Genomic DNA, 27,239 nt, shown 5'->3' with positions numbered 1-27,239 from the left:
ATTGGGGAAGAACATTGTTTGCATCCATGACCTGGCTAGCTTTTTTATGACCAGCACTGTAGGTGCTCGGGACAACTTTATCAGCATCATAGCATACGTATCGATGAATTATTGTGGCATATGAAATACGAGTGATAGTGTAATCAATGTGTAATAACTACGTAAAACATTTATGAATGCGTTAAATTATTATGTGACGTTCAGTCATATTCAGGTCCTGATTGGTCAACAAGCTTATTTGACACGTGTGCAATAGTATATTTTTTGACACGCAAAGACACTAACGGCGTTCCATAGAAATCCTGGTTGAGAATGAAACAACTGAACAAATGAACAATGAAACAGCACAGCAAGTAAGTGAAAGAAATATGTTTTGATGATGTTTTACTGGTAATGGGGACATATGTAAATGCTAACAAAATAACTTTTTGGTGTGTGTGCAACCTTTATTTAACTAGGCAAGACAGTTAACAACAAAATTCTTATTTACAATGACTGCCAAACCCGGACGATGCTGGGCCAGTTGTGCGCCGCCCTATGGGACTCCCAATCACGGCCGGATGTGATACAGCTTGGATTCGAACCAGGGACTGTAGTGACTCCTCTTGCATTGAGATGCAGTGCCTTAGTCCGCTGTGTCCGTGTGTGTGTTTTTACTATTTAACTGTACTAGAATGATTAAAGGCCGCTAAAATTGTAAATATCACTTATTGTTATCGTTTTATTTGGCAATGAAAATATCGGATATCGGTATGGGCCAAAAATGTAATATCGGTGCATCACTAATCAGTAGCCTATAGTCACATCATGCAGCCCATATATCTTTTGATTTCTAAGGCATTTTAACATGCTGACCACACCACTCGCATTACAAAATACTTTTACACATGTTATTCAACCATTTCATCCAAACGAGCGTCTGCGTAGCCAGCAGCTAAAATTGAACTTGGTTCTATTTGTGATGCTTGACACGCTGCAAGTCCCGCCTCTCTCATCTCCTCATTTGGTTTTTAGGAATGAACTGAGGTCCACACTCCAGCCCAGTTGGAGGTGGTAATGCACCTTAAAGTTCGTTGCCAACCCCCATATCAAGTCCAAAGAAGCCTGAAGGAGGAGAGATTACTGGAAACAAACTCGGTTTACCCTTTTATCAGTGTTAATTAATTGTCGGAGTAGAGGACCTTGTGCATTTCAGGTAAAATAACAACCCAATGTTTATATCCCAGTACAAATTAGCTGGCAACATCAAGCTAGCTAGATAAATTGGCATAAATGTTTAGTGCTTTTCGACCTGTCCCCAAATTAATATAGTTGGTTCAGAGTTCGTTTTGATATTTCAACCTGCATGTTCTAATTGCGTCTGATGTGGGTGGACAAAATCAACATGAGCGCAATGGCACACGCGGTGTGTTCAGCATGTAAGGTTTGTATCATTCATATCTAAAGTTGTCAAATATCTCAATCTAGCATATAGGACCAGTTTTAAATGTTCTTTTATGCTCAACATAGCCACTTCATATGTGCTCAGGAAAGTGAAAATATCCTTTATTTTATTCAGCTAAGTAAAATTATTTTCTTCTTTCTAGAAAATAATATAAAATAATGGCGAATGACTTGGACAAGATATGTTTAAGTGAATAAGCCTATGGCCATGGCGCATAGCCAGATAACATTCAGTAGGCCAACTCGTTTTCTGTTCTTCTGAAATAAGTTTTTTTCATATCATGTTTCTTTAGACCTGCCTAAAAAACTTGAGCTGACGCACACCCAGATTTGTTTTTGTGTGGAGGTGCTGCTTAACGGCGAATAAACTATCAAAATAACATAATAATATATAATCTCCCAGTAATTTATTGGGTATTTACCAACGTTTCGGCATCACTGTGCCTTCTTCAGGTACCCTGAAGACCTTAGACCTGCCTAAAATAAATCATGGATTTCTTGTGATGGTTTATATTCAATTGATTTATTCAACTTTTTAAAATTATGTTCCAAAGGCACACATCAGGTGGCCTGTATGCGTGGAGGCCTGGAGATGCTAAACATGTTTAATTGATGGTCAATTACCGTGAGACTGACAGTCTTTTGCTTGACAATAACCGGCTGACAATTTTAATGACCGCCACGCCCTACACCCAGTGGCTTTTATATCCATTTGCGGAGGGAGCCAGTTCACTGAGCGGAGGGGTAGGGAATTGGAATGGAGCCCTTGTTCCTACTTCAAAACAAACACCTTGGCTGGTGGTTGTTAATGTTGTCATTGGACAGTTAGGGGGGGGACCGTTACTAATTTCCATCATCCCCACTATATTATCCCCCTTCAGTCTCCTTTGGCGTCTGTGACACTGAGGCGGTCAATGGAGAGGATAGTTGACCTTTTGATGTTCCCACTCTCTCCTGCAGAGTTGCCTGGCACAGAGGGCTGTGTTGCCATCAATTACAGTGCTACAAATGGACTTAGCGGGATAGCTTTTTCAAAGAAGATTATAGTGCTAAGTCCATGTTTTCGATGTAATGAAATGCTGTGACTTAAATAGCATTGACTTTGGGGTTTGTTGCTAAAATTGTATTTTGTCCAAGGTGATAATAATGATGATGATAAACCATTATGGGATAAGTTTAGTTACCGACCGTGTCCACTCTAATAACCTTTGTGTCAGTGTGTTTTTATCCATGAAGGTGTCCATGCATCTATGACCTTTTCACTGTTTTAATCCATTTTACAAATGTAATGCTATGTCGATTCACAAAATATTGAAATGTTTTAGTTTCTTATTTTGTCAGGGTGAACCCAGAGAAGCTGACAAGCGTGCAGCAGAAGCTGGAGGCCTTCCTGGCCCAAGACAAGGAACAGAAGGAGTGAGTGCAGAGGGTCAGTGTCCTAGAGGGGGCGGTGAGGGCAGGGGGTTGAGATGAATCAGCACACAAGTCAGTAGCCTTCCAAGACAGGAGTTGTTAATTTCACCTATAGTGCTTTTACACCCATAAAATAGACATTTGGCACCTGCATTTACATTCTCCCATTATTTACATTTTTGACTAAATTACTAAAATGCGATGGGAAATTGAAATAGCCTCTTATGCACCAACAGTGTGTTTTTGGCTTTGTCACTAACAACCTCACCTTCTAGATGGTACGATCTGTTATTTCCTTTGAACTCAAAACAATGTGATTTTACACCATTTTGTGATGCATCAGGTCGTTTCATCTTCAGCCTCTAATCATAATTTGAAACAGGCTTCACATTTCTCTTAAGGAGAGAGCCCACTCAAAAAGAAAAGAGGGGTCCTTATCACCATCTTGCACCACCCAGTGTGATTCATCGCCTCCCTCGGCTGGCTGTTATTGTTAGAGAAGATGGCTGGTGTCAATATATCGCTCACCTTTCCATTTCCCTCTCTCTCCCTTTCTTTCTCTGTGTAGTGTTTTGTCTCCTACCTGCGCTCCGTCTACCTCATGAAGAACAAAGAAGTCTTTGATGTGTTCCAGCTCAAGCTCCAGGAGTACGCAGTGTGAGTAAGATGGAAACGGGCCATTTTGAGCTCTTAGCTGTCGACCTGTGCAGGAGCATTTTCTTCATATGTTGTAATTGTTCACATCTTCCCAGTTCCCAATACTGACAGACTGTAAGCCAGGCCACAATATGCCTGTTATTTGTGCATGTGATGGTACTCAGACAGTACATCATTATGTAGGATGTCCGCTAGGGCTGTGGCCGTCATGAAATTTTGTCAGCTGGTGATTGTCAAGCAAATAACTGCCAGTCTCATGTTAATTGACCGTTAAATAATATAAACACATTTAGCATTTCTTGGCTTCCAAGCGTAGCCTACGAGTCACTGATGCAGACCTTTGGGACATCTAGATTTGAATAAGTCTAGTAAATCCATTTAATATAACCTACACCATTATAATAAATCAATTCATTATTTTAGACCGGTCTAAAGAAACATGATATGAAGAAAATGTAGTATATTTCAGACAAACACAATAGCATATTCTGAGTTGCCCTGATCTGGCTATGCCATATGGCTGTGGGCTGGCTACATTAGTTCATTTAGCAGACATGATTTGCTTAGAATTATGTGGCATTATTTTATAGTATGAAGAATACAATTGAACATAGCTGAATAAAATAGGAAAGGAAGTTTTCTCTAAATGATTTCTGAGGGAGTGCGCACATGCGGCTATTTCTGTGTTCAGAGGTTAACAAAGAAACAGGTCCTCCTATATGTTTAATTTAGTTATTTATGCAACTTTAGTTGTGATACAAATGTTGGGCTATACAGTGCATTCAGAAAGTATTTAGACCCCTTTACTTTTTCCACATTTTGTTACGTTACAGCCTTATTCTAAAATGTGATAATTTTTTTATCAATCTACACACAATACCCCATAATGACAAAGTGAAACAGGTTTTTAGAAATGTTGGTACATTTCTTAACAATAAAAAATGGGTACCTTATTTATGTAAGTATTCGGACCCTTTGCTTTGTCAAAGTTGAGCTCTGGTGCGTCCTGTTTCCATTGATCATCCTTGAGATGTTTCTACAACTTGGAGTCCACCGGTGGTAAATTCAATTGATTGGACGTGATTTGGAAAGGCACACACCTGTCTAAGGTCCCACAGTTGACAGTGCATGTCATAGCAAAAACCAAGCCATGCGGTTGAAGGAATTGTCCGTAGTGCTCCGAGACAGGATTGTGTCGAGGCACACATCTGAGGAAGGGTGCCAAAACATTTCTGCAGAATTTAAGGTCCCCAAGAACACCATGGTCTCCATCATTCTTAAATGGATGAAGTTTGGAACCACTGAGACTCTTCCTAGAGCTGGCCGCCCGGCCAAACTGAGCAATTGAGGGAGATGGGCCTTGGTTAGGGAGGTGACCAAGAACCTGATGGTCACTCTGACAGAGCTCTAGAGTTTCTCTGTGGAGATGGGAGAACCTTTGTCAGAACATAAATTACAAGATTATGTTCTGATACTGATATGGCGTCAAATGGTGGAACAGAATAGGGGGTTCTACTGAGGATGAGCCTCAGATTTAATGCTGACAGAAGCTTTACTATGTCTTTGGGTGATAAGCCTAACAATTCCATAGCATGAGTTAATGTTTCTGTACTGGGGTACCAGGGGGAGATGGCTCCAGGATTGAGTTGGGGGCCAGACTCTGGTTTCTAATCAATGAGATCAGTTTTTACAGCTGAAACTGTTTGCTGTGAATTATTACTATCTTTCATATGAATTTTAACCTTGTGATCCATTCCATACATCTGTTTGTAATGAACATTCAGGAGGGTGGACTTGCTATAAAATGCTGTGGCTTAGTCCTTCTGGTTGGGCTCTCAACGGATCACCTACGGGGGGCTTGTTGACAAGCTCCATTACTGCAGTAATTAAATAATAAAGTTTTCTTGTTTTGAAGAAATGTAATCTCTCCTTTTTGATTAGAATAATTCCACGACATCTTCCAGAAGGACAACCATCTCTGCAGCACTCCACCAATCAGGCCTTTTATGGTAGTGGCCAGAGTGAAGACACTTCTCAGTGGCAGGGACTGATAAACTCATCACGATTGAGTGAAATATGAACGGCGCAAAGTACAGTGAGATCGTTGATTAAAATCTGCTCCAAAGAGCTCAGGACCTCCGACTGGGGTGAAGGGTCACATTCCAACAGGACAATGACCCTAAGCACTTAGGCAAGACAACACAGGAGTGGCTTTGGGACAAGTCTCTGAATGTCCTTGAGAGGCCCAGCCAGAGCCAGACTTGAACCCAATCGAATATCCCTGGAGAGACCTGAAAGTAGCTGTGCAACAACGCTCCCCATCCAACTTGACAGAGCTTGAGAGGATCTGCAGAGAAGAATGGGAGGAACTCCCAAAATACAGGTGTGGCAAGCTGGTAGCGTCATTCCCAAGAAGACTCAAGGCTGTAATCACTGCCAAATGTGCTTCAACAAAGTACTGATTAAAGGGTCTGAATACTTATGTAAATGTGATTGTTTTTTTTGTTGCAAATGTATAAAAAAACTATGCTTTGTCATTAGGGGGTATTGTGGGTAGATTGAGGAAGAAAAACAATTAATCCATTTTAGAACAAAATTTGGACAATGTCAAGAGGTCTGAATACTTTCTGAATGCCATCTATGTTTGGATTTTTTATACATTCTAAGGCTGCATGATGCGACTAAGGATTTGAAATAGTTGCATGGAAGGCATGAGCTCTGCTTTGTTTCTTGCACAGAATGCACACACTTCATCAGTCTCTCATTCACAACATGACAAGCCCTTAGTGTGGCCACTGCTTCCTAAAAAAAAATCCATGCCCTTTGCTACCATTGGCTGCAATGATAATAATTATAAATCCCTTCTCTATACTGCGTGTTCCAAAGCACCTTACATGGCTCTCTCAGATATCTAATTTCATATTAGCCAATGCCCATCGCGTGATCTTGTTTTCTCACAGGCTTCTATCTCAGCTCCGGAGTAGGCTACAAGTGAAGACCCAATTGCGCGTGTCCTTTTCGAATTCGGATGCGCATATTACAGATTTTAGAACTGTCTACGTTTACTTTTCGTTAGCCAACAAGATCAGTAGACCTGATGAACAGCAAAAGCACTAGCCTATGTCAATCTACTATCCCCTATAGTACAAAAGTCGACCTATTCTATTGTCCTTCTGTGTAAGGAAATATATAAATATTCCAAACCATCTGGGGCAGTTGTGGGATGCGATAGATCCCAAATGTAATACTCACATCATAAAACATTTTAAAAGCAATGAGGCTGATGCAGCAGATCAGAAAGTTTAGCTTACAATATTTATAAACTATTCAGCCATTTCCTTACATTATAACCACAGCAATGCACACACTGCATGCAGCAGGCTATATTACACTTCCTTGTGTTACAAAATACATTTTACCAAGGCAAATTTCAGTCTTCATGTTCTGAATCATACATGTGGTGGCGGTCTTAAAAGTTGTGTCTGCGGATTACAAAAAGCTAAATTAGCATGACACAAGCTGAATTAAATGCTTTGAAAATATGACGCTCGCAGTACGCCCAGTGCTCTGTTGACATGTCAAAGAGACGCTTGTTTTCCTGAGAAATATTTTAAAAAGAACAGGAATTTCGTATTAATATGAAAAACATGTACATACTACATGTTATGTCTAAAAATCACTGTCTTGCCTCTTATGTCCTCCGGATTCGAGAAGATGACGATTTTAAACGGTGCACCTGTCAGGTAGCCTTAATTCTCGCACAGCAGCCTAGCTGACGCGATGCTATAGACATGTAAAAGTTGTATACATGTACCACACCTATAGGTGACTACATCTAATTGCTATTAATGATTTAAGAAACATGGGCTGGATTAAATATAATGGTCAATGGTAATTTACCATTTAATGGTCAATTTTCATGGTCTGCCCTAAAATATATCCAGTTGGTTACTTCATGCAGTAGATATTTCTATGTCCTGCTACTGTGATATTCTATAAAACGTTCCATAAATATTTTTTCTCTGGCCTCTATTGATTTAATCACCCAAGTAATTTTTATGAGGGTAAAAACTCTTCTGAAAGGATTATGATAGAGACATGAGGTTTGGACCATTGGTTTTCTTAGAGGATTAACTACACAATTATCATATTTGACCCATTGGTCAAAATATGCATTTATGATTGGAAACCCTACATTATGCACACTGTTCTTTACAGAGCATACATAAAACAAAGATTATATGATCTGCGGCATCATTAGAAGAAGCTGTGTCATCCCCCCTCATACTAGCTTAGCTTGAGCTGAATTGGCCATCGCTAGCTATTTTAAGCCTTTTTGGACCATGACATGATGAAATCATCGTCAATCATTATCACCTATCAATAGCAATTATGACTAAATCCGTAAATTAACATAACATTTCAGAAAATGTGTGACTTGTCATCGTCTTCTCCCTTGTGGCACTCTTGATAGTTCTCTGGGCCTCGCTGTTGCTCCACGAGTGCGTTTTCTCAACAAAGCCCAAAAGCAGAGAGCAGACCCTGGGCAGAATAGCGGGCAGGGAAAGGTGGCCGAGTCTGAAGAGGAGGACGAGAAAGTACTGAAGAGCTTCAAGGCTCAGCTCAGAGGAGATGGGCCCAGTCCCAAAGCTCGGAGGAGGAGGTGGTTGCGGGTGCGGAAATGTTACAACTTGGGCCTAAGGGTCTCTTCTTTGGTCCAGATGAAGAGGAGGATAAAGATCTGAGGGACTAGGACCTGCTGACAGTGAAAAGAAAAGATGTCTTCAGTCTGGAGGAGGTTGACCAGGATGATGAGGTGAGGTGGTCTGGGCTGTTGTGGTGCCAGTTTTTTGTACACCAGTGTTTCTTAATCCTGGGGCCACAAAGGGGTGCACCTTTTTGCCTTAGCACAATACACCTGTTTCCACTAATCAACTCATCAAACTTTTAATTTGTGGAATCAGGTGTGTAGTGAGTGCTAGGGCAAAAACTAAAATGTGCATCCCTTTGGATCCCCAGAACCATGATTAAGAAAAAATATTACTCCCGTTGCATTTAAGTTGCTGAACATGTTATACATGACACAATTACTTCATGTTATTCTCCACAGCGACACAATAGCTTACAGTAAGAAAAAAACTAAAAGTTTATTAGGGAAATGGTGCGAAAGGTAAGAAAATAGTTCAGAAAAATTTAGCTAAAATGACTAGTTGTGGAAACCCAAATGGCTATAGTATATACAGTACATTTCCTTCAAATAGTATACACACTACTTGGCTTTTTCCCTTATTTTGCTGTTTTACATAGTGGGATTAAAATATATATAATAAATAACTACTGTTTACACAAAATGTTAGAAAAAGTCAAACCTTTGTTAAAAAATATTTTTTGAAATCTATGAAAAGTAAAACACTATCTTGATTTATACAAGTATTCAACCCCCTGAGTCAGTACAGTTGAAGTCGGAAGTTGACATACACTGGTTGGAGTCATTAAAACTTGTTTTTCAACCACTCCACACATTTCTTGGCAAGTCGGTTATGAAATCTACTTTGTGCATGACATTTCTCTAACAATTGTTTACAGACAGATTATTTCACTTATAATTCACTGTATCACAATTCCAGTGGGTCAGAAGTTTACATACATGACTGTGCCTTTAAACAGCTTGGAGAAGTCCAGAAAATGATGTCATGGCTTTAGAAGCTTCTGATAGGCTAATTGACATAATTTTAGTCAATTGGAGGTGTACCTGTGGATGTATTTCAAGGCCTACCTTCAAACTCAATGCCTCTTTGCTTGACATCATGGGAAAATCCAAAGAAATCAGCTAAAACAAACAATTGTAGACCTCCACAAGTCTGGTTCATCCTTGGGAGCAATTTCCAAATGCCTGAAGGTACCACGTTCATCTGTACAAACATTAGTACGCAAGTATAAACACCCTGGGACCACACAGCAGTCATGCCGCTCAGGAAGGAGATGCATTCTGTCTCCTAGAGATGAGCGTACTTTGGTGCAAAACATGCAAATCAATCCCAGGACAACATCAAAGGATCTTGTGAAGATGCTGGAGGAAACGGGTACAAAAGTATCTATATCCACAGTAAAATGAGTCCTATATCGACATAACCTGAAAGGCCTCTCAGCAAGGAAGAAGTCACTGCACCAAAACCGTCATAAAAAAGCCAGACTACGGTTTGCAACTGCACATGGGGACAAAGATCATACTTTTTTTTTAAAGTCTCCTCTTGTCTGATGAAACACAAATAGAACTGTTTGGCCATAATGACCATCGTTATGTTTGGAGGAAAAAAGGGGAGGCTTGCAAGCCGAAGAACACCATCCCAACCGTGAAGCACGGGGGTGGCAGCATCATGTTGTGGGGGTCATGTTGGCTAAGGTGTATGTAAACTTCCGACTTCAACTGTATGTGTTTAAATCACCTTTGGCAAAGATTACAGCTGAGAGTCTTTCTGGGTAAATCAGTACGTTTGTGAAACACCTGGATTGTGCAACATTTGCCTTATTATTATTATTATTATTTTTAAATTCTTCAAGCTCTGTCATCTTGTTTGCTTATCATTGCAAAACAACAATTTTCAGGTCTGGCCATATATTTTCAAGCAGTCTTAAGTCAAAACTGTAACTAGGCCACTCATGAACATTCACAGTCTTCTTGGTAAGCAACTCCAGTATAGATTTGGCTTTGTGTTTTTAGGTTATTGTTATCTTCTTAAAGATTAATCTCCCAGTGTCTGGTGGAAAGCAGACTGAACCATGTTTTTCTCTAGGATTTTTGTCTGTGCTTAGTTCTATTCTGATTATTTTTGTTTATTCTATTAAACTCCCCAATCCTTAATGATTACACGCATACCCATAACATGATTCAGACACCACCATGCTTGAAAATATGGAGAGTGGTACTCAGTAATATGTTGGGGAAAATCCAGTGAAACACTTTGTATTCAGGACAAAACATGTATTGCTTTGCCAAATGTTTTGCAGTATTACTTTAGTGCCTTGTTGCAAACAGAATGCATGTATTTTATTCTGTGCAGGCTTCCTCCTTTTCACTCTGTCAATTTAGGATAGTATTGTGGAATATCTACATTGTTGTTGATCCATCCTCAGTTTTCTCCCATCACAGCTATTCAACTCTGTTTTAAAGTCACCATTGGCCTCCTGGCGAAATCTCTGAGCTGTTGCCTTTCTCACCAGCAACTGATTTAGGAAGGATGCCTGTATATTTGTAGTGACTGAGTTTATCGATACACCTTCCAAAGTGTGATTAATAACTTCAGCAATCTCAGAGGGATATTCAATTTCTGCTTTTTATTTTTACCCATCTACCAATAGGTGCCCTTTGCGAGCCATTGGAAAACCTCTCTGGTCTTTGTGGTTGAATCTGTTTGAAATTCACTGCTCAACTGAAGGACCTTACACATAATTATATGTGTGTGGTACAAAGATGAGCAAGTCATTCAAAAAGTCATGTTAAAAAATATTATTGTACAGCCTCCCGAGTGGCACAGTGGTCCTAAGGTACTGCATCGCAGTGTTGCGGCATCACTTCAGCCTGGGGTTTTTGAAGGCACTGTTATACAGTGCCAGATGAAAGTCTAAACACCCCTTGCACAGAATATAATATATTTTTGGATAGGGGGTGGTAATTATCCCAACTTTGAATAATAAAACTCTTCTCCAGGGTTAGGTATTAGAAGACTGAGGCAGTAGGGCTTCCTCTACCTTCTCATCTGGGCTTTGCTCCTTTGATGTTTCTTTTGACCCTGACAAACTCCCCAGTCCCTGCCGGCGACAAGCGTACCCATAACATGATGTTGCCACCGCAATGCTTGATAATGCAGAGGGTAAACATTGCATTCCCTCCACATTACTGGCCTGTATGACAAAGTGAAAAGAATTAAGCCTGTGTTTAAAAAAGTCCACTCCAAATGATCCATTCTGTTTGCAAACAAGTCTGTTAAATAATACTGCAAGACGACATGGCAAAGAAATTAACTTTTTGGCCTAAATTAAAAACCCCAGGCTTGGGTCAAATCCAATACAACATGTGAAACCTAATGTATTTTGGAGTATTGTTGTGGAGGCATCATTTTATGGGTATGCTTGTCACCGGCAGAGACTGGTTGGAGTTTGTTAGGATCAAAATAAATATGAAAGGAGCAAATCCCAGGTAAAAAGTTAGAGGAAACCCTAACCCTGGGTTATAGTTTAATTTTCAAAGTTATAATGGCTGCCAAAGGTGCTTCCACGAAGTATTAACTCTGAGCTGTGAAGACACACAATCAAGACACCTTAGTTAGAAAACCGTAAATCTATATATTTGTAATCATTTTTTCTTAGACTTGTGGACTAGTCTGTGATTGGTATAGAATGTATTTCCTTTTGAGATAAAATTTTAAGGCAGCAAAATGTGGAACTTTGCAAGGGATTGTGGACTTTCACTTGTGACGAGCTAGGTACGCTTTTGTTTTTGCATGCGTCTGTAGTCTCCAGTTTGACAAGCGGTTCAATTATTGCCCATCTCCAACCATCTGTTTTCTACGGAGTTGCCAACTTGCAATGTCGTTGTCTCATATGCGATGCCCTGAGTCATTGGCGCTTGGTGTGCTTCAGCCTGGCTTTGCCTTGCATTTCTGTAGAGTTCTGTTGTTTATTAAACTTCCATCAAAGTTAGGTACAACATGTTCCAGAAGGCTTAATGACTCCAGTCTACACACACCTGGCAGTGGATGGATATGAGTTAATGTCAGATTTCATTTTGCCCAGATGGTTCCTCTCTGCTGGAGAGAGAACCGGTAAATCACTGTTTGCGCTGAGTGCCCACCTACAGTTATGTCCCTTAGCAGGGGATGTAGATGCTGAAGTGGTGACCTCATCACTCAAGACTAAACTGTCTGTTAAGTGAGGTGTAGGCAGCTACAGCTCTTAAACCCCTACACAAGTGCACACTTGTGTGACTCAGCTTATTACCTTTTTGCCCCTTTCTCAGGAATTGGAGTGGGCTGATTGAAATGCTCAGTTTTTCCTGGAGGAAAATGGTTTTGCTCCAAGCTATTTGTTGCTTATATTTAGAGTTACTGTGCACCTTGAGGCAAACAATTTGGGCTAGCTCCCATGTGAAGTTGGGAATATAACATCCTGGTTTTCCCGCAAAAAAATGACAGCCGTACGATAGAAACAGTTTGGAGAAGAAGAGTGTTTGAATAGAGGTCAGGGTGAGTTTAGCCATCTCCGGCTATCTCTTTCATTGACTCCTCTGCAGTGGGATAATAATATGCTGTAGGTGGCAGAGTCACAGCTGCTGTAGTGTGCCTTCAGCTAGAGTGTGGGAGGCTGCGGAGTGGTGCTTTTCTTGTCAGACATGATTCACTGTCTTCAAATGGAGGAGGAAGATTTTATTTTTTGCTCTTCATCACTATAGATTCAGTGAAATAATCTAGATAAATGTGGCTATCTACAGTCTCATGAGAGGGTTATGAGAGGACGGGGTCAGTTAAGGGTCTTTCAGGGCCATTGTATATGAAATCATTAAAATGAACATGTCTTTGTTTGCCTAGGGGAGAAATGGTTTATAATATAGAGAAATTTCTTAACTTATTCAGGTCAACTTTCAACACGAGTTATAATGAGTACCCCCAAAAAACTTGCCAACTGTCAGTTTACACAGACTCCTAGAGAAGCTTTTTCTCCCTGAAATACCTGTCGACTCTTCAGACCATATACTTCACCTCCAGCATGTGACAATAATTAGGCTGATTTGTGACACTATCGCGGTCTGGACGCTATGCCTGGGGATGCTTTCATCTCCTCTATAGAGATCCGGGTGACTTCACCCGTCACCCCAATTTTTCAATACAGCTGGCAGGGTCTGTTCAGCTCAATTGCCTCTGAAATTGTCACTGTACCAGGAGAAACAGAAAGCACCCAACATTTCTACTGTCGCTGGCCTTATCCTGCCCCTGAGGGGCTTAGAAGCTCCTTCAGATAGTGTTTCAAGAATTATGGGTGGTATTGACGTTGTGGGTGGTATTGATGTTTTAAAATGTCAATCATGTCAATGACTGCCGTCTTCTGGTACAAGGGATCGAGCATATTCATACCATTCTACTAATTTCATGGTTTAACCAAAAACGTTAGGGTCAATCAGGGTTTTTGTATACTCCATCATTGGATAACGTAAAATAAACTAATTATTTTCTTCACACGTGGATGCCATCATTTATTTTTGGTCTTTGAGGTGGTGATAGCCTAACATAATAACACATCCTTCATTGTGTCCTTTTAAATGTAGCTTTGTGAATATGAGATTGATTGAGGCAATCTTGTGAGAGCAGCCCCCTCAGCCTGCAATAACAATCTCAGGAAAGGACATAAGTCCGTTGACAGTCCTCTTTGTCAAATGACACCTTTCATTGGAAACGAACCGCATGGCAATTCCATTATGCTAATTGCATCCTTGTCGTCCTCTCACACCCTTACTTTGAGAAGAAACCGTCTCCTGCCAAACCCAAATATCCTTGGACATCAGGTTTTAGGTCTCTCCCAAATTGAGAAGGCCTAGCCTTATCATAGAGATGGTATTCTATAGGCTTATATAGTATTTTTATTTTATTTATTTATTAAACAAAATGTTAAAGTAAAAAAATATTTCAAAAAGGAACTGATATTCACAAACACAATGCAAGACAAAAAAAAACATAAATCATACAACACATACAGGCCTCCCGAGCGGCACAGCGGTCTAAAGCACTGCATTGCATTGCTAGAGACTTCACTACAGACCCTGGCTCGTTCCCAGGCTGTGTCATAACCTGCCGTGATCAAATTAAATTTGTGCTGTCACATGCTCTGAATAAAACAGGTGTAGACCTTAAGAGTGAAATACTTACTTAGAAGCCCTTAAACAAACCTTAACCAACAATGCAGTTACATAGATAAGTAAAAAAAAAAAAAACTAGTTAAAGAGCAGCAGTAAAATAACAGTAGCAAGGGGCTACCGGTACAGAGTCAATGTGTGGGGGCACCGGTTAGTAGAGGTATTATGTACATGTAGGTAGAGTTAAAGTGACTGCATAGATAATAACTAGAGTAGCAGCAGGGTAAAAGAGTGGGTGAGTGGGGTGGGGGTACAACAATGCAAATAGTCTGAGTAGCCATTTGATCAGCTATTCAGGAGTCTTATTGCTTGAGGGTAGAAGCTGTTTAGAAACCTTTTGGACCTCGACTTGGCACTCCGGTATCGCTTGCCGTGCGGTATCAGAGAGAACAGGACAGATCAGGAGTCCCATAGGGCAGCGCACAATTAGCCCAGCGTCTTCCGTGTTAGGGGAGGGTTTGGCCGGGGGAGGTTGGCCGTCATTGTAAATAAGAATTTGTTATTTTTATGACTTGCCTAGTTAAATAAAAAATAACATGGAAGCACTTGTTCACAATCAGATCAAGTAACATTTGATTTGTCACATGCTTCAAGACTAACAGTGAAATGCTTACTTATGGGTCCATTTCCAACAATGCAGTGTTAAAGATAAGATCAATTCAATAAAAATGTAAATAGTGTCACGATGAATAAAAACAAACTGAATTACAAATAATAAAACAAATACTAAAAATAACATACAATACATTGCATTGGGAAAGTAGTCATACCCCTTGACATTTTCCACATTTTTTTTAACGTTACATCCTTTCCCCCTCATAAATCTAAAAAGAAAATACCCAATAATGACAAAGCAAAAACAGGTTTTGAGAAATGTTTGCTAATGTATTACAAATAAACTGACATCACATTTACATACAGTGCCTTGCGAAAGTATTCGGCCCCCTTGAACTTTGCGACCTTTTGCCACATTTCAGGCTTCAAACATAACGATATAAAACTGTCATTTTTTTGTGAAGAATCAATATATGCCATTTAGCAGACGCTTTTATCCAGATTTTGAGTGAAAACCTCCTTCCATCAGCAAGGGCATTGAAGATGAAACGTGGCTGGGTCTTTCAGCATGACAATGATCCCAAACACACCGCCCGGGCAATGAAGGAGTGGCTTCATAAGAAGCATTTCAAGGTCCTGGAGTGGCCTAGCCAGTCTCCAGATCTCAACCCCATAGAACATCTTTGGAGGGAGTTGTAAGTCTGTATTGCCCATTAACAGCCCCAAAACATCACTGCTCTAGAGGAGATCTGCATGGAGGAATGGGCCAAAATACCAGAAACGGTGTGTGAAAACCTTGTGAAGACTTACAGAAAACGTTTGACCTCTGTCATTGCCAACAAGGGGTATATAACAAAGTATTGAGATAAACTTTTTTGTTATTGACCAAATACTTACAGTGCCTTGCGAAAGTATTCGGCCCCCTTGAACTTTGCGACCTTTTGCCACATTTCAGGCTTCAAACATAAAGATATAAAACTGTATTTTTTTGTGAAGAATCAACAACAAGTGGGACACAATCATGAAGTGGAACGACATTTATTGGATATTTCAAACTTTTTTAACAAATCAAAAACGGAAAAATTGGGCGTGCAAAATTATTCAGCCCCCTTAAGTTAATACTTTGTAGCGCCACCTTTTGCTGCGATTACAGCTGTAAGTCGCTTGGGGTATGTCTCTATCAGTTTTTCACATCGAGAGACTGAAAATTTTTCCCATTCCTCCTTGCAAAACAGCTCGAGCTCAGTGAGGTTGGATGGAGAGCATTTGTGAACAGCAGTTTTCAGTTCTTTCCACAGATTCTCGATTGGATTCAGGTCTGGACTTTGACTTGGCCATTCTAACACCTGGATATGTTTATTTTTGAACCATTCCATTGTAGATTTTGCTTTGTGTTTTGGATCATTGTCTTGTTGGAAGACAAATCCCCGTCCCAGTCTCAGGTCTTTTGCAGACTCCATCAGGTTTTCTTCCAGAATGGTCCTGTATTTGGCTCCATCCATCTTCCCATCAATTTTAACCATCTTCCCTGTCCCTGCTGAAGAAAAGCAGGCCCAAACCATGATGCTGCCACCATCATGTTTGACAGTGGGGATGAGCTGTGTTGCTTTTACGCCAAACATAACGTTTTGCATTGTTGGTTTCATCTGACCAGAGCACCTTCTTCCACATGTTTGGTGTGGCTTGTGGCAAACTTTAAACAACACTTTTTATGGATATCTTTAAGAAATGGCTTTCTTCTTGCCACTCTTCCGTAAAGGCCAGATTTGTGCAATATACGACTGATTGTTGTCCTATGGACAGAGTGTCCCACCTCAGCTGTAGATCTCTGCAGTTCATCCAGAGTGATCATGGGCCTCTTGGCTGCATCTCTGATCAGTCTTCTCCTTGTATGAGCTGAAAGTTTAGAGGGACGGCCAGGTCTTGGTAGATTTGCAGTAGTCTGATACTGCTTCCATTTCAATATTATCGCTTGCACAGTTCTCCTTGGGATGTTTAAAGCTTGGTAAATCTTTTTGTATCCAAATCCGGCTTTAAACTTCTTCACACCAGTATCTCGGACCTGCCTGGTGTGTTCCTTGTTCTTCATGATGCTCTCTGCGCTTTTAACGGACCTCTGAGACTATCACAGTGCAGGTGCATTTATACAGAGACTTGATTACACACAGGTGGATTGTATTTATCATCATTAGTCATTTAGGTCAACATTGGATCATTCAGAGATCCTCACTGAACTTCTGGAGAGAGTTTGCTGCACTGAAAGTAAAGGGGCTGAATAATTTTGCACACCCAATTTTTCAGTTTTTGATTTGTTAAAAAAGTTTGAAATATCCAATAAATATCGTTCCACTTCATGATTGTGTCCCACTTGTTGATTCTTCACAAAAAATACAGTTTTATATCTTTATGTTTGAAGCATGAAATGTGGCAAAAGGTCGCAAAGTTCAAGGGGGCCGAATACTTTCGCAAGGCATTGTAAGTCATCAGAACCTTTACTCAGTACTTGGTTGCAGCACCTTTGGCAGAGGTTACAGCCTCGAGTCTTCTTGGGTAGGATGCTACAAGCTTGGCACACCTGTATTTGGGGAGTTTCTCCCATTTACCCTTTGCAGATCCTCTCAGGCTCTGTCAGATTGGATGGGGAGCGTCGTTGCACAGCTATTTTCAGGTCTCTCTAGAGATGTTGGATCGTGTTCAAGTCTGGGCTCTGGCTGGTCCACTCAAGGACATTGAGACTTGTCCCGAAGCCACTCCTGCGTTGTCTTGGCTGTGTGCTTAGGGACGTTGTCTTGTTGTCAGGTGAACCTTCGCCTTAGCACTCTGGAGCAGGTTTTCATCAAGGATCTTTCTGTACCCTGCTCCGTTCATCTTTCCCTTGATCCTGACTAGTCTCCCAGTCCCTGCGCTGAAAAAATCAGCTTCACTATGGGGATGGTGCCAGGTTTCCTCCAAACTTCGCACTTGGCATTCCGGCCAAAGAGTTCAATCTTGGTTTCAGCAGACCAGAGAATCTTTTTCGCATGGTATGAGAGTCCTTTATGTGCCTGGCTGTCATGTGCCTTTTACTGAGGAGTGGCTTCCGTCTGGCCTCTCTACCATAAAGTCCTGAATGATGAGATGGTTGTCCTTCTGGAAGGTTCTCCCATCTCCACAGAGGAACTCTGCAGCTCTGTCTTAGTGACCATCGGTTTCTTGGTCACCTCCCTGACCAAGGCCCTTCTCCCCCGATTGCTCAGTTTGGCCAGGTGGTCAGTTCTAGGAAGAGTCTTGGTGGTTCCAAACATCTTCTGTTTAAGAATGATGGAGGCTACTGTGTTCTTGGGGACCTTCGATACTTCGGAAATGTTTTGGGTTCAGCTGTAGAACTTTTTGAGGGTCTGAGGGCCCATGCCAAATCTTTTCAGCCTCTTGAGGGGGAAGTGGAATTGTCGTGCCGACTGTTTGGTGTGTTTGGACTAGGGTTGGGCGATATCCAGATTTCCAGACCTTGATACCAGTGGCGGTCGGTGACGTTTAAGATGAAGGAAGACACAAATGTATTTTATGAGTTTGGCCTTAACCTCTTGCTCCTACCTGACACGCAGGCGTCCCATCTAGACATCTGGAAATGCAAATGCACTACGCTAAATGCTAATAGTACTAGTTAAAACTCAAACGTTCATTAAAATACACATGCAGGGTATTGAATTAAAGCTACACTCGTTGTGAATCCAGGCAACAAGTCAGATTTTTAAAATGCTTTTTGGCGAAAGCATGAGAAGCTATTATCTGATAGCATGTAACACACCAAAAGACCCGCAGGGGACGTAAACAAAATAATTAGCATAGTCGGCACTACACAAAACGCACAAATAAAATATAAAACATTCATTACCTTTGACCATCTTCTTTGTTGGCACTCCTAGATGTCCCATAATCACTATTGGGTCTTTTTTTCGATGAAATCGGTCCATCTATAGCCTAGATATCGATCTATGAAGACTGTGTGATAAACGGAAAAAAATAGCGTCTTATAACGTAACGTCATTTTTTTAAATTAAAAAAGTCGACGATAAACTTTAACAAAACACTTCGAAATACTTTTGTAATGCAACTTTAGGTATTAGTAAACGTTAATAAGCGATCAAATTGATCACGAGGCGAAGTATATTCTTTAGCTGTCCGTCTGGAAATAATGTCCGGGTAAATCTCAACCAAAATATCCGGTCGGAGACTTGAACAAATGGCTTGTCTCTTCTTTGTTTGACCAAGAAACAAAGCCTAGGCAAATGACAAGACTGTTGACATTGTGTGGAAGCTGTAGGTATTGCAACCTCAGCCCCATTTATTGTGGTTCGCCTTTATCAATGGGTTGAAGTGGCGGATGGATATATATTTCCATTTTCAGTGATCAGATTTTCCTGCGCTTTTCGATGAAACGCACGTTCTGTTATAGTCACAGCCGTGATTTAACCAGTTTTATAAACCTCTGAGTGTTTTCTATCCACACATACTAATCATATGCATATACTATATTCCTGGCGTGAGCAGCAGGGTGCTGAAATGTTGCGCGATTTTTAACAGAATGTTCGAAAAAGTAGGGGGTAGGAGTAACAGGTTAATTCTGTTACAGCATATTGGATGACTGTCATTCATATTACATTCTCCCAGTTCCGCTACACACAGCCTATGTCGTTGTCACCATATTAGCTAAAGTAAAGTAACGTCATAGTCAACATAGCTAATAGAAGGAACGAGTTAGTAAAACCGCTACAATCATCCAGTACAGTGTAGTAAGCAGTTTATCAGTTACACCAGTGGGCCCCGGTGGCAATACTTTTGTAAAACCAGAAGCTTACCTTGACTTGGAAGAGTTCCCGTGTTGGATAGCCATAACCAGCTAACTAACATAGCATCCCTCTGTTTGAGCCTGGTGTTTGAGTAGGCTAAACTAAGTAGATGCATTTGCTAGCTGTGAAAGTGAGAAAAAAATGGAATATAGCAAGCTCTCTCTGTTTTTGAATACATTAACTTGTTTAAAAACTGTTAACTCGGTGAGAAAGACAATAGTTTAACTCACCACATTTTATGCACTGCAGTGTTACCTAACTGTAGCTTATGCTTTCACTACTAGATTCAATATCTGATCCTTTGATTGGGTGGACAACATGTCAGTTCGTGCTGCAAGAGCTCCGATAAAGTGGAGGATGTCCTCCGGAAGTTGTCATAATTAATGTGTATGTCTATGGAAGGGGGTGAGAACCAATATTCCCAAAGGACGACGGAAGCTAGCTGTCCTCCGGCTAAACCATGGTGTTACCCTACAGTGCTGTTGATGCTACTGTAGAACTTAATTGAAAAAGTGTTTTAATAAATCATTTGGTAAAATGTGAATATGATTTATCTATAAAAAAAAATGTATATATATGTTTCACTATTTTTATGAATTTCACAGAGTAGGATGGGCGTCCACTGCTTCATACTGTGCCTGTGCCATCTTGGGATATATGTTATTACCGGTAGTGGACATAATTCGTGGAAAAATATTTTCAAATGAAAAAATAAGCCCCAAAGATGTAAATTACCAGAATGCTAACAAGTACTAAGGAATACCCATAGCAGATGATAGGTAAATGCAAACAGACGCATGTAAATATTTACTTCTAAGACAGATGATCTATTGCACCTTGCCTATGCCGCTCGGCCATCGCTCATCCATATACTTATATGTACATATTCTAATTCACCCCTTTAGATTTGTTTTTATTAGGTAGTTGTTGGGGAATTGTTAGATTATTTGTTAGATATTCCTGCACTGTCGGAACGAGAAGCACAAGCATTTCGCTACACTCGCATTAACATCTGCTTATCATGTGTATGTGACCAATAACATTTGATTAGATTTTATACCATATTGGGGTATACTGTATTACCGGAAGTGCACACAAGGGGCGCTAATTCAAAATAATTTATATTTAATATTTTGGGGGACCAAACAATTTAGGCTGTAACCAAGAAGCTTGATCTTGACATCTGTCCACTTTGCTATCAAATTAGCAAACCAAATGCATGTCTGGAGCCCTGAGCTGGATATAATTTGTTTGACATCTTAGATTTCAAAATACCCCGGTATACGGTAAAACATGATAATTGTTTACCTGGGGTAATGTTTGTGGTGGTTCATTTCTGTATTACAAAATGAGGAGAGAGACAAACTTCACACACCAGTCAAACTACATCAAACAAGAGCTTTGCAATAGCAATGACTTTCAATGATGTGCCATTTCTAATGATCCATTGAAAGTGACAACACATAAGTACAAAGATCTTTTATAGCCAAGATACACCCCTCGCAACCTACACGACGAACAACAGATACATAGAATGGTCACAAGGTTAAGATTTGTATGACAGGTATCTATAATACATAGCAGACAGCAACTGTTGTGTCAACAGTTTTCATTGTAAAGACCAGTGTCTGGTCCTCCTACTCCAAACTGGAACCATCTCACCCTGGTACGGTGTAGCACAAAAATATTACCTCATATTATCTGGAATGCTCTTTAGGTTTTATCACCTAAAGACATCGTAAATCTCCTCCGTCAGTGCTATCTCATAAAGGCCCTCCTCAGTAAAACACACACACAATAGTTAACAGAGTACTCTATTCTGTCGACTAAAACAACCATTATAATACAATACAAGCATTATAACATAATCTTGCAATTTCCACATGTTTCTATCCATATTCATTTTCTCTGGTTCACTTACTATTGGTAAAATGGCCTTAGGAAATTGTTTCTATTCTCCTTTTAACTTTTGTTTTCCGATTGATACCGTTTGTGATCAGATGTTTTAAAGACTGAGTTAATTCCAGACGGGTACATTGTTATGCCACCATCTGGGGTTCTCTCTGCTCTTTTTTTCAGTCCATTGGTGGTTTTTCAAAAGTTATAGAGTTGTTGATGGAACTTAATGAGTACCTGCTTTAAATGCCTGGTGTATGCTCTGTTTTGTTTCCCAAGCAAGTGCTTTAGAGAACTATTACTGTCAATCTGGCATTTACCTAATGTGATGAAACAGTTTGACACTGAGCCTCAGGACTTTTCTTCTCAGTCGAGTTAGTTAATTTCTCTCTTCCTCGCCTTTACTTTATAATTATTAAGAGCGAAAAGAAAGAATGCTCAAACTCTGACCATAATGACTCACCTTTTGCATAATGCTAAGTCCTCTGAGGATGTGTCGACTCCCCCATTCCCCCCTATTGACAGTTGTGTTTGCTCTGGCCCATTTATTGAAGGATTGATTGTTTCATTGATTGACTGAGCATCTGATTCTCACTCTAATCCATTAATTGTCCCTCAGCCATTCATTTCAGGACCGGCATGAATGTCACACCGGTGTTGAGGAATGCTCCTCAACGCACAACTGTCTAGTGATGGAACAAGCAATAAATCACCTCCAAGGTTTTACCGACCCTCTACTATGATGTGTCTAATCATCACATTTCATTATGAGTACATTCTTGTTTTAACCTGTTATCCATATTGAAGTTTGTTTGCTGTCCTTGTCTAACTAAAAGTGCTAAATACATTTTTCAACTGCTTATAACGATATCTTAACTATAAGAATTTGTTTCAATGTCCCTCCCATTCAAAAAGCCAACCTGCCAGGTACCAAACCTTGAACATTTGAACTCGTAAGAAAAGAGCAACATGCACTGGAATACTGGGCTTTTGCTTATTCCAAAGGTGAAGTAGAGCACGTGCTCTTAAATCGGGATCAAACATTTCTCACAGTCCTTTTTTTCCTAAGCTGATGAAATAAAGAAGGGGGGTAAGATTTGACTTTGTGGCTCCTATCTCCTTATCTTTTCAAATGCATACAGAAAGCCATGCCCCTTTGTGGAAACCGCTGATATTGGATTTCTAATCAAATTGGTTTTTCCTCTTTTCGACAGGGCCCATAATTTTGCCATAGAAATGCAGTGCAATAACTTCACACCCAAAGAGATTGAATTGACTCATTCAGAATAGCGGCGAGACTGCGCCTCCAGTGGGAAAGAGCTTATTAAAACAGGGTGGGCTAGGTAATTCCTAGCTCCACCTCCCAATTTAGATTCTCAGTGGGGAGATAGAAACTGGGGCAAGAGGGGGAGTAACATTTACTGATTCGTTTTGACAAGAGGGTTGGGACAGAGCGGAGCTGTTGTTGTCATGTATCACTAATTATATGCTCACCTCACTAGGGTTATGAAGTGAGTTTTGCCACAGGTTGTTTCATTTGCTGACGGATTTAATCAAATGCCCCCCCCCCCGACACACACACACACAGAGAGGTCCTCTCCCCTGCCTCACATTCTTGTATTGCTCCGGGAGCCTGCTAGTGTCCATTGTTGTGCAGAGCAGTTCATTTTGTTCCTTAATGTATTCCGACTGGTTGCTGTGGCTTTGAATAGGGCTCTCAAATGTATGGCACTAACTTCTGTTGGCTGAGTCTATGTTTGTCAGCAGAACAAACTGTATAGAAATGCAATGGAAGTTTTTCTCTCAATTTTTCTGAGATTACCTTCAATACATGTATAGTGAGAGAATTAACAATTATTTCTTGGTTTGAGGGAAATTGAATATCTTTCAGTATGACAACATTCCCAGCATGATGGCCATGATTTCATATTTATGCCACATCCTTTTGAAACATTTTTCTCTCTACCAAATGCTCACATCGGTTATTTCTAATTGAAGATGGTGATCAATGTCCCCAAGGGAGGGATGACTTCAGTTGTTAAACCATAAAATGCACAACCTCGCCAATTGAGACCAAATACGTCAATATATGGTTGAGCGAGCACACCGACATAAATTGTGTAGTGGGTCATTCTGATGTGAAAACATAATCAGGCATGCAGTATTTATTAGGGCTGGGAATTGCCAAGTACACCACGATATAATATTATCAAGATAGTTAAGTGCCGATAATGTGATTTTATTCGATTCGATGTTCCAAACATATTGTTCACCATATGTCTGCTGCAGGGGGAGAAAAGAGAGTCATGAGAAAACAAAGAGCTGGAAACAAATTGGCTCCCTATTTAAAAAGATGGAGATTCCAAGAACACAGGATGAGATGTTACTATCCTTTGTGCAAGCACTTCCAAGAGTTAATGAACAGTGAGCGTGGTGAAATTTGGGGAGCGCATCGTCAGCAGTGTACCTTTGGTTCCTAGGGTGTTTCGGCCTTTCACACTATACACCCTCCCCAAAGGCGGCCAGCGACAGGGTGATCAATCCTACGCTTGCGTCCCATTCCCAGTTAGTCATAGGAGTTGCCTTGTTGTTGATAGCCAACATCCCATGGGACTATGCATGGCAGGGGCGTCCTCCTCCCTGAGTCAAGCATTGTTGACCGCATACCTCCTGGCCCTCTCAAGCTAGGAAAGAAAAATACTGCCCTTTTGGTGCAGATAACTAGCCAACTAGCTCAAAAATATAGAGATATTGTCGATCTGATAAATCGTCAAAAACAATATCCCCATATGTAACTATATATACTTTTTGTCTCGTCACTAATATTATGCCACCTTCCAAGTGCCGACTCAGCAGAGTCTACTGCTCGTTAAACTTAAGTCATATTCCACGGACTTGTTTTATTAACTCCCTAGACAAGAGCGCTCTCTATCACTCTGGATACGAGAGGATATATGCTGGAATGTGCCAAGGAAAGTTGGTTTACCCTCTGCTTTGACTACAACAACAAAATGGGAACTGCACTGAATAATTCCTAGGGAATAATCGCTGTTGCGCAACAGCAATTCAGGAGTGAAAGATTCCCTTCGTTTATGTTATGTCTCGTGTCCTTGTCAACTGCTTAACCAGAGATGATCTGTTATCTGGGCAAACATTGGAAAGTTGTTTGATGTTGCAGCACTGTAAAGCCTGCAGGTTGGATTTGGCCCAGATCCTAATTAGAGGAGCAATGGAAAATTCATACATTTCTTGAATCAATGTTCCAGAATGCAGAGGTTTTATTATAACTATAGTGTACCACTGACCTTAGTCTTGATTTCTACCTCAGAGGACAGGCCAGCTGCCCTGTAAGTAAATAGTTTTGACACAATTTGATAATTCTATTCTTTACTACCAAAATAAATGGCAAAACTACCCTCTGTCAGGGGCTGGGAATTTCATTTTGTTGCACAGTTAATTTGCCGAAGCAATCAATGAGTGGACAGTACTGGTGGTTCTCTGTGAATTTGTCTTTGTCAGCATTCCTGAGTCTCCAATCTGCTGACCTACTGTCTAGCTACCTCTAGCCGAGATCAGCAGGGACAGACCGTTTCAACATGATCAATGTTATGAGGTGTTACATTGGCAGTGAAATTGTGTTAGGTTGATATGTACATATATGCAGTGTTCTGATCATTTCCCCTCTCATCACAGGGAAGCAACACCATGAAGAAGACTGAAAAAGAGACAAAGTTCAAAGAGGCCAAGAAGGTCCTGAGGAGAAACTTCCAAGTCAACATCAAATGTCTTCACGGAAGAGGGACAGGTCTGTACAAACATTTTTCTTCCTGACGACAAATTTTTCTTTTGAGTCAGATCCAATAATAACCCGTTTTGGTGGCTTCAGGCTAAGCTAAATGAGAAGACCACTTATTGTCAAAACCTGTTTGTTTACCTCACTAACAGCCTTTTCACTCAGAGAAAATTAGATGGCACGTGATGTTTTGTGTATTGATGCTCAGCCAGCTGAAAATTCAATTAAGGACACTAAATGGTGCGTGTGTGTGTGTGTGTGTGTGTGTGTGTGTGTGTGTGTGTGTGTGTGTGTGTGTGTGTGTGTGTGTGTGTGTGTGTGTGTGTGTGTGTGTGTGTGTGTGTGTGTGTGTGTGTGTGTGTGTGTGTGTGTGTGTGTGTGTGTGTGGATGTACTCGCATTTGTGTGTGGGTAAACGTGTTTGTGTGTGTGCATGTGTTGATTCCCATCCAGCTGAAAATTAGATGGCAAAGTTGCAGTGTGTAATTTAACTGTGTGTTGATCAATGCCCCTCTCTCCAGATGGTGCAGCAGTGGCCACCGCTCCAGAGGACGGCTGTGCCAGCCACAGAGGGGGAGGAGGATGATGGCACAACTGGCATCAATGTGGAGGGGGCCAGAGAGAGGCTGCGCCGAGAGGACCTGTAGTTTGACAAGCTGGAGTACAGACGTAAAGTCAAAGAGAAACACAGGGTAAGACTGTAGTACATCTGTCAAGTTAAACAAACTCACAGGTTAAGACTGCAGCACAGCTGTAAAGATCAGTCAAAAACACATCATGTGGAGCAGAAAAAGCAGGCAGAAAAAACACAGGGTAAGACAGTACACTACACTGCGACCAGAAACAATTCACCCGGATAATAATAGTTGTAATTATGACTTCGCTGTGCCATAGAGAATAAGCTGATTAGTGACCATTATGCTTGCATCATTACTACAGAAAAAACATCTTATTTCTAGCCCAAACCAAGCAAATGATTTTCTTTCGCAGATTTGCAATATCACATTTTACATTCATAAACCATGTTGCGGGCCTTTGAAAACTACTCGCAAGCTAACAACCTGGTAACCACAGATGATGGTAACTTATCGAGTTACCATCATTAATACCTTGAATATATTTTTCTTCCATTGGGTTCTTCCATTTCTTTGTGTGCTTCTTATAAAAAATGGCAGTGTAGGGCCCTGCTGTAGTGCAGTCACATCGTAAAACAGTAGCTCCACTAGCCCATACAGCAGCTTCAGGGTGCAGAGAGAGCGTTTTATCCTAATGGTTATCTGCAGATAGGTACAGGAGATACATGCTGCTAACAGACTGCACAAATAAATAAATACAAGTATTGAAAATGAAGTACGAACCGCATAATAATAACATGCATGACTTAATGTTTTCTTGAATTGTAACTGCTGCAAGGTCCCTTAAGGTACCTCAACCTGGTTGGATGTTTAGATGTATCACTGTCAATGGAGCCAGTTAAAGGCTTTAACTTAATCTCCCCACTCTGCACCCAGCAGGTATGGAAAATAAATGTCACAGCTGTAACACGTGCACACTCACTCACACATACGCACAGACACAAATGCACACACATTCAAAGACGCATACCAACTCATAGACGCACACATTCTCACACACACGCCCGCCTGCCAGCCCGGAGGTTATTACCTCAGTGATTGAGGAGAGGCATGGGCCAGATGGGGTTCTGGAATGACTTGAAGCAGCTGTTGTAGCTGTACGATATCAATGGAAAC

The 27,239-nt window shown here is 40.7% G+C and overlaps 1 pseudogene; it reads left to right on the top strand.

Annotated features, from left to right (window-relative positions):
- The window catches only part of LOC123990756, a 120,068-nt pseudogene that overhangs the window by 33,210 nt on the left and 59,619 nt on the right, over positions 1 to 27,239 (top strand).

This window comes from Oncorhynchus gorbuscha, linkage group LG02, assembly GCF_021184085.1.
Source record: "Oncorhynchus gorbuscha isolate QuinsamMale2020 ecotype Even-year linkage group LG02, OgorEven_v1.0, whole genome shotgun sequence".
Lineage (NCBI taxonomy): Eukaryota > Metazoa > Chordata > Actinopteri > Salmoniformes > Salmonidae > Oncorhynchus > Oncorhynchus gorbuscha.
Note: the sequence above shows the minus strand (reverse complement) of the source record. Positions and strands in the feature narration are given on the sequence as shown.